This window comes from Hordeum vulgare, chromosome 4H, assembly GCF_904849725.1.
Source record: "Hordeum vulgare subsp. vulgare chromosome 4H, MorexV3_pseudomolecules_assembly, whole genome shotgun sequence".
In the NCBI taxonomy this organism is placed as follows: Eukaryota; Viridiplantae; Streptophyta; class Magnoliopsida; order Poales; family Poaceae; genus Hordeum; species Hordeum vulgare.
Window position 1 is genome coordinate 527,999,901 of NC_058521.1, and position 9,624 is coordinate 528,009,524.

At 41.0% G+C, this 9,624-nt stretch overlaps 1 pseudogene; it reads right to left on the reverse strand.

Moving 5' to 3' along the window:
* Nucleotides 1-6,535: 6,535 nt before the first annotated feature.
* On the reverse strand, nucleotides 6,536-9,243 carry LOC123450693 (annotated as a pseudogene).
* Between the last annotated feature and the right edge of the window lie 381 nt (nucleotides 9,244-9,624).

Here is a 9,624-nt window from a genome sequence, read left to right on the forward strand (position 1 = left end):
TACCATGATTACCAAGGAGACACATACATTCCTCTGAGTACCTATTTACTGACACTTGCAGATGACAACTCTCTACGAGTCATTCCTCAAGGGCCCCGAAACGATCATGACCCTGACCAGTGAGCATGATTACCCGAAAATCCTGAAGGACATGATGAAGCACATTCGTCTTGAAGGAGATGCAGTCTACAAAGGCTACCCATTCATGGAAAGTGGAGTGGAACTTTGGTACGTGGAAGTACACCTCCACCCTGTGAAAGAAGTTTGTCCAAAGACTATGGGGCAATACTTTTTCATTTCACGTGTACCACGAGCAACCTTCTTTGATGCTGTTCGTGAAGCTGCCATGGAAGCCATACGTCAGATCGGAGAAATACTTGAAGCAAGACTCCGTCATACCCAGGAATACCTGAGTGAAGTACGTGCGGAGATGATGGAGATGAAGCTCATGACCACCATGATGAAGCAAAAGATGGATGATTTCAAGGAGCACATTGGAAAGTTCCAGTGGAACTAAGGTACCTCCAAGAGAGGCAGATGAATAAAGTTGGCAGAAATGCTCGACCATACCGAACCATGTGGATGGCAGCATTTGTAATAGAGTGCTTTTGAATTGGAGTTTTTGATAAGAATTCAAGGATGTAATAAAGGATTGATTATGAAATGCATATGATTTATGGAAGAAGCTATGATGGATCAGCAAACGTTTTCTTAGGAGCATACGAAAACCTCAGAGTTGTGAAGATACGATAGATGTTTCGTTCAGCTTGCAGAACCAATGGATTATCCGAACTTCGTTCGTGGACAAGAGAAATTCTGCAATGCTTGTGAGGATGCCCAAGTGTTAGAATGCGAGATTCGCTAAACCTTATACAGAGAAATGATTTGGGTGCGGAATGGATTGATCACCATGACGACTTACTCTTATCATTTATCTTGCTATTCAGAATGGTAAATCTGAGAGACTTACCCATATAGAGAGACGACGTTATTTGAAGCTTTTTTTTAAGCCTTAGAATGGTATGGTGAAAGCCCCATGTACATGGCACTTGTTGTCACGCGTAAGAAATTTTACGGTGAGGATGAAGACAAGACCCCTCTTTTTACAGGATAACCACAAATGGTAGACCACCATGAGAACCATCGATAGGTTATTTAGAGTTGACCACGAGACTGTCAGTTAAGAAGACCCAGTGACGGAAGAATCTTATATCAACGGGAGAGCATCACCAAAGGAGTTAATATGAAGACTGTGCGATGTCAGTTGCCAAAACCCCAGAGGATCGTTAAAGCATTTTGAGGGACCAATATCTCTCATTTTAAGTGTGGTAGCATCCCACTTTGCCGGAAGTTGGATTTGTTAGAAGACCCCCAAACTCTAAACCTTTTCTTTCTAGCCTCTTCGAATCTCGAGGACGAGATTCATTTTAAGTGTGGTAGTTTGTAACATCCCAAAATTATAAATTTTGGAATGTTAATATAATTATTAGATTTATTGTTTGTTTGTTTGCTGAGTGACTGAAACTTGTGTGAAATTTGAAACTTTTCGAAACTTTTGAATGAGAGGGAATAAAATGACTTTCCCCTTCTCCGGTGAATTCAAATTCAAGCTTTTAGAAGCAAAGAGAGAAGATGACATGACTTCTTCAACTATAAATAATTTGAACGGAGATATTTGCATTTGAATTCTCTTGCATTTCTATCCGTTTTCTTCGTGCAAGAAATGCCGGGAAATACATTCTAAAGAGCGGAGGAACATGACCCTCAAATACCCGGGCATTTTGAATGTTATTTGCACGCTCAAACTTAGAGGATCATTTGAAAATTATTTGCAAAAAGAAATAATGCTTTTAGGGATTTTTGGAAAAACATTTTTTCTGAAGTTTTTATTTTTGCCGTGGAAAAAATGCCCATCATCTATATTTTATTTTTCTGATAATTTTAGTATATAAAAACTCTTTATTCCGAATTGATTTGATTTCCTTTTTAACGTTTTAGTTTCCTAGTTTTGAAAATAGGAAGGAGATCACTTTTATTAGGAAATACCCCTAGCCCATTAAACACTTTCCAAACTTGGCCGAGCCAGATCATCTTCTACCTCTCTCTCCCTCACGTCACAGCAGGAAGTTTCCTTCCATGGAGAGAAGATCCCCACCTCCGGGATTCGCGACGCACATACCTTCCCAGCGCCTCCCGTCACCTCTATAAGAAGCCCCACGTCCTCCTCGTTCCATTCCCGTTGAAACCGCCGCCTCTCCTCGCCCCTAGCTCGTGCACCCCTCCCCGGAATCGTCACCGGACAACTCACCAGAGAGCTGCCAGGAACTCCACCTCACCACCCCTGCACCCCTCCACCCTTCGGCCACCTCCCCCACCACTTCGGCCACCCTCCTGCACCCCCTCCACCGCCCCTACTGCCCCTTCTCCACCTCCCCATCGCCATTGCCTCGAGCAGCAGAAAAAACTAGCAGTTTTCACCTCGCCCCGCCCCCTACAGCCACCCTCCACCTCGCCTCCCTCCCCTCCCAGGAGAGCCCCTCCGCCCTTTGGTCCCCCCCTCCACGACTCCTCCTCCCGCCGGCCCCTCCCTTCCCCACCGGAGCCCCCCCTCCACCTCGGCCAGCAGCCAGCCACGGGAGCTCTCCCAGCCGAAGGTAACTCCCTCCTCTTCTCTGTTTTTTGTTTCTTTTGTTTTGTAGCCCTTAGATCCTATTTAGATGGTTAGATTAGATCCTTAGAATAACCTTTCGGTTTAGATTAGAAAACCACTGGTTTTTATATCACTTATGTTTTAGCCAGCCAGTTTTATTAGCGTCGGCCGTTTGCTCCAAACATTGCAACAAACAGCACCCTCGGCCTATCGTAGCATGCCACGTGTACCCCCTATTTGTAGATAGTTAGCTTCAGTTTTTTCTGTTTAAATTGCAAAAACAGAGAGTTTCAATCTTGTTTTGGCCACAACTTTTGATCCCGAAGTCCAATGATATTGATTCGTTTTCCAGTAGCTCACAAATTTCCTTTAGTTTTTAAAAACATATAATTTATCTCTGGTTGAAATTATCAAATATAAGTTAGATCAGATTTAGTTTAAACCTTGTTTTGCCTATTCCAGGAGTTTAAAAATAGCTTTTAATTTGATTCCTTTTGGTACTGATCATTAGTGATCTTATTTACCAGTGGTAAAAATTGCAGATTTGTTTGAGTATTTTAGCTCATTGTTTCATGTGAAAAAATTTCTGTTTCACCTCTTTAAGGATTTCGGCTAATTCCTTTCTATTTTTGTTTTAAAATATTTTCTTTATTATTTCAGAAATATTATGTTTTGTTTCTGTTAGATAAACAGTAGTTTTGCAACAAGTTTTTATTTATTTTTATTTGTTTTCATGAAATCAATTCTAGTTCCGTTGTAACGTGCAATTGTTTTCACCGTTGTTTCAAATCCCGTTTGGAAATCCTTTCAAATAGTTTTGTGAAAATACTTTATTTTATCCTAGTTAAACTTATATCCTAGTTACTTGTTATTATTTTTTGTTAAAAAAACTATTTAGTGTTTGACGTAGTAGAAGACTCCCTAGTCTTATTTGAAGTTTCTTTCGGAATTCTTATTCGCTCTCTCTTTTGTTTTGATTGCTAGAATGATTGCTAGTATGAGTGCTTATGTGAATGATATGTTTGTTATATAGATTTCATCGGAGAGTGACGAGTAGTCTATCAAGTTATTTTCTCGAGAAATTCTTCTTCGTCAACATCACAGGCAAGTCACTTTGTTCATATTATCACCTATGTTTTATGCATCGTAGTTCTACCATCCTATGCCCAATTGCATGCTGCTTAGGTACTTGGAAATTTTAGTATAGATTGTAGTATCATGTGGTAGGCACACAACAACCCCGATACTTGGCCCCGGGACGACAACTTTCATATTGCTATGCTTGAGTAGACGGGATTTCGGTTGAGTGCATAACATGAGTGATGCGAGGTTGATTAAATAATCAAGACCGGTTAAGACAAGATTTTCAAGACCTCGGACGCAATGCAACTCTGGGTGAAGGACGGTTGATCGGCTCCCTGGGGAACCCAGTGGATGCCCGGGATGCTGGGGACGGCGATGACATCCTGCGGAAAGCTTCACCCAGGCTCAAAGAGACGGACGGATATTTTCAAGACCCAAGGCTTACCTGCATAGCCACAAGTCATTATGGGCTCTCGCTTGGTTGGACAACGCGGCGACTCTGGACAGGCAGTGCTACCAGATGTAGAAGAACGGTAGGAATGGATGGGCACCGACAGGGATTCAGAGGGACCCGTTGAAAGACAATGTTTTGATCATCCGGTCTTCAAACACCGTGAAGTGCGGGGACATACTCGGAGGCGATCAAATCTTGTGGGGAACGTGTGCAAAACTCTGCAGATTACTCAAACCTAATCGATTAGCCGTGTCCACGGTCATGGACAACTTGAGCCAAAGGAACTGAAGTTATCTGGATTTCTCAACACCATTATATATATTTGATGAGGGTAATATTGATAACTCGGGTATGAGAACTGGTTGGCGGAACCATCTCATTAACAACCAACTACGTAGTAACATTTTGCTTTTAGCCCTCTCTTGATTTAGGAGAAAACTTGCTTTTCGCTAAAAACTTATAGCCCCACCTGCCATATATGCATATAGTATAAATGATATTTTACCCCCTCTCATATGTGACTTGCCAGCATATTCAATATGCTGACCTACACGGCTGCAACGTCTTATGTTGTAGATATTTTTCTTCGACGAGTAAGAGTACGATTATGGGTTACGGTCTACACTCAACTTGCCGTTGGTGTCTATTGGGACTCCACTCCCTTGACTGCTTCCTTTGAGATATTTAAGGTATATATCAGTTTTACGCTATTTACATGTGATTGCACTTTGATATATACATTGACGTACTATGTGTGCCAGCATACTGATCCAGGGATGGCACAGAAACACAGAGGCTTGACTCTTTTTGAGTCGGGCCGCTACAACTACAGTGTGACGAGCAAAGTATGGGACGGTGACTTCCGCCATCCCATTGTTAGGAAAAATTTCGTCGCACATCGTTATTCGAAGCTCACATTGGAAAAATTTGTGAGTTATTTTCCCTCGTTATTTTTTGTTTTTCCTGTCTCATACATGTTATAGCTCGTAGATACAATTTTTATCTGTTTTTGCTTTTGTGGCATTTTATTTATGTAAACTGATGGCAACATCAGTATGGCATAGATGAAAACATTTGTTGTCGCACATGACAATTGTAAAAGATGATCAGCATCACACTCGTTCCTTTAAGCAGTGTGACAGCAAATGTTTTCATCTATGCCATGTGCGACAATATCTCTTCCTTCTCATAGACGATCAGCATCTCTTCCATCTTTTAAAACATAGATGATCAGCATCACACTCGTTCCTTCAAAACGAAGCTGTCAAAACCGCCTGCAAGAAGTACAAGTGACTATGTCGTGGCTGATCCCCCACACCTTACATTATGTGTTGGATGAATGTAAGGTACTATCTGCTCGTCCTCGAAAGCTTATTTGCGCATGCTACATTCTGTCTTTCATCAGAACCGTACTTTTTAGCATGGCTTGCATGCCTTCTCTTATCTTGTAATATAAGTGTGCAACCGAATCTATTTTAGTTGTGATAGCTAGCACCTTATGTGTTTTAGCTTGTGTTTGCGAATGTGAGTACTCATGTTCGAAATTGATGTTTGTGTGCATGAGTACATCATTTAGAAGGAATGATGACTATTGTTCATCTTTCTTTGTTATGCGTGTGTCTATGTGGCATGCATCGTACCATCACACGACAATTATGTGTATGGAACAATTTATACGTAGATAAATACGTTGGTTGTGTATGGAATAGCTTTTCCATATAGCTATTTTTACACATGGCAGATGTAGTTTCGATACACAAGTGCAGTCTATCAACAACATGATGTTTGCATCTAAGCACAAATGGCAACTAGATTCACACAATACATGGGCAACTACTGTTACCCATACATGGCAACTTCAGTTGTCCATACATGGCAATTGCAGTTGTCGATACATGGCAACTTCAGTTATTCATACATGGCAATAGTAGTTGTCCAAACATGGCAACTACAGTTTGTCCACAGATGGAAACTGCATTTCTCATACATGGCAACTGTTCACATGTGGTAGTGAACATAAATACACAACTTGCCATTCATTACTGACAAAATGCTCGAACGGTTTTCCACACGATACATTCCCCCCCGGTAAATGCAAAATGTGTTTGTACTCCATCACAACTTTACCAGCAGCTACATTGCTAATTTTCTCTACAAAATTCTATGCAAGATACATGGCAATTCCATGTAAGAAAACTCAAGTAGTTGTGACATTTTTGCAAACCATCAACGTTTTTTGTGCAGCAAAAATTTATCTACCCGCAATTCCAGCCTTGTACATCTCCCTACGGGTTGCCACCTCCTTTTCTTGTTTTTTTGTGCTTTGCTTGAATATCTATGCCTGACTTCTATCTCACTTCTTTTGGACACCCTTTCGTGACGGAGCGTGGCGGGTTCGTGATTTGCGCTTGTGTGTATGATGCTCCTGACCCTACTTCTAAGTTTTTAGAGGACTGGCCCGTGGATGAAGTTTCCTTTGAACTGCGCGGGAATCTGGGTAAGGCCTCCTAAGCCTTCATTTTCTTGAAATGCTCAAGGTCTCTCTTGAAGGCTTTTCTGTGCTTGTGTGCAATTCTTGTCATCTCATCGCTCTTGCATGCATCATTTATTAGTTCAGGAAATTCCCTAGTGAGTACCACATGCCTCACGGAGTCCATTGTTGCTTCCAATTTGTCCTCATGTATTGCCAATACTGCATTCGATGTTTGCGGCCCCAACGCATCATCAGTGTCCCAAGTCCATCGACATCGTATGAAATGCTAGGGTAAATGCTTCACGACGTGCTTTTCCATAACTTTGAGTATGTGGCAGCACACAATCCCATTTCGTTCAAACTTGCGGCATTCGCAATAGTACTCACCTTCTGTTATGGCGGCCTTCACAAAGTAGTTTCTACCCTTGTCCGGATCTTCTGTTTCTGAATCGGACATGTCCCTGAAACTTCACTCCTTGAATGTCCAATCTTCAACCTAAAAAAGTTATGTACGAGGTGGGTCGCTTTATTTCTTCTTAGAACCCGCATGATCCGTGGTTGTTAGTTTCTCACTCCCTTTTTTATTAGTTCTTATTGTTTCGCAACAGGACAGAAAATAGAAACCATACTAAATTGAACATGGCAAACAATGGATACAAAGCATCGTATATTTTTAGGTTGTTTCCCACATGGCAATTGCATCACAAATTGTGACTAAACATATTGTCTTATACATTTCTTGTCGTTCGTACACCATTTTGCATATGTCAGTCTATATGACAAACATATAGTAGCTGCATGAGCTATATCAAAGTAGGATCATCAGTGGTAACTCTCTTGTGCATTTGTCACGGCAAACAGAGTGCTATGCACATGAAAACTATGGATGTTTTAACATGGCAACTATGGATGTTTTAACATAGCAACTGCAACAACTTCCTTGCGCGGAAATCATAGGTGATGTCCTCACATGAAACATGTTTTAATTCTAACTTGCTAACTACATCTCTACGCAAACCAGTTTACACATGGCAATTACACTACAATCTAGATTGCACTCACACAACATCAGACATGGCAACTATTTTTCTTTTCTGCTATCTAGCCACATTTTTTGCACTCCACTTTTCCATGATGCCAACATTGTTCATTCTGGCATCGCAGCTTTCTTCGATCATCCACGATATTTCATTCTGTTATTGGAACACTCTTTTTTCAAAAACTGAAATTATTGTAGCATTTTTGTTTGATGTTTTGTTTAACATTTTTTATTTTATTTAATTATGGTTGTGATTGCATTCTACCATTCTTTTGTCAACTAAGGACCTAGTGAGCAAAATACTTACTTGAAAAAGATATCGTTTGTGTATATTTAGCTCATTTGCCTCTCCATTTGCAAGTATGTTTCAAATTTAGCCTGCTTAAGGGCTGTGTTTGCTTCTTGCTGTAGCTCCGATCCCCATATTTTCTGTTGCAGAGACGAATACCGCTTAGCAAAGTCCAACAATGAGTTGTCGGGACTCACATAATGCTTCAAAACAACATTGAAACCCTCACCATGCTGCATAGTTTCTAGGAATGGGTAGAAGCACTGCATAAAGTAGGCTGGCACCCAATACATCCGCTTCTCCCATAGGCTCTATAGTGTCTCATTGTCCCCAACTTGGTACTTTTGAATCATATCTGTCCAATTCCATTCAAACTCTTCCACAATCAAGCTGTGGTTGACACACAACTCGAAAGCCTTGTGCAATTCTGGACGGTCAACAAAGAATGATCCTAGTGTCTCTCCCGCCTTCTTAATTATATGCCACCTGCAGAGCCTATGAATTGCGACGGGGAAGACGTCACTTATGCATGCACGCATGCTGAAGTCCAGATCTGATATTATGTTCATCGGAGCAAGTCCACCCATGCACTCCAAGAAAGTCTTGAACAATCAGGTGTAGCCGTTGATATCTTCGTTCCGCACAAGATAGCACCTGAACTTCAAAGACTGGTTGCGGTTATTTATTCCAATGAATGGAGCACATGGCATCCTGTACATGTTTGTGAGATATGTCGCATCGAACAAAATGCAATCACGATAATGCGTATATGCTCTCCTCGCTGCACCATCGACCCAATACATGTTCCTCACACGTCCTCGTCTTCCAGTATTATTCTGAAGAACAAATCAAGATCTTCTTTTGCTTTCTCTTTGAAGTATGCAATGGTGTCTTCCACATTAGCCAACTTGCTTTCCCTATGGTACTTTGCCTTAAGGTTTGTTACGTCTGCTGGGAGGTAGGGCATGCTGATCAGTTTCCTATCTTTGTTGTGCATCAGGGATAGTATTTGGACCATTCTTGAAGTGCTTACGTTACCATTGTGCGGCAGTTTTATGAATTTCTTCTCTTGGGAGCTGAATCCTCGATGGGCGCTCAGAAATTTTACGAGGTAAAACTTATGTATCATATCATGGTTGTGTTCGGCGATAAAATCGGTGACCACCCATGAGGCTCCATCTATGTATAGCTTCAATCTGGTAGGGCACTTCGTCTTGACAGTGATTCCTCTTCTCTGCTCTGGCATGACTACCATGACAGCTTTTGATTTCTTGTTTTTGTGTGCCTTGTAGAACCTAAACTCGTGTCACATCCCTGGAACCCTAACCAAGGTTTAGCATTGTGCTCATATTTTCTTTGCATTGCTTCCAAGAAAATGGCAACAAGATCAAAGTAAGTGGTGAAGGGAAACTCAAAACCCTAGCCACTTCTCAAATTCAAAGGAATTACAAACTTATTCAAATCAATGAACCCAAAATGGCCTCAAGAATAGTTCAACTTTTCTGATAATTCTTGAAAACAAATAAGCAATGAAGAAAACCATTTTCTTAATACTTTAGGTACTTTAAATAAATGCAAAAGACTACTGGTTTCAAGTTTTAAATTTGAATTCAAAAATATATAGTTTCCAAAAATG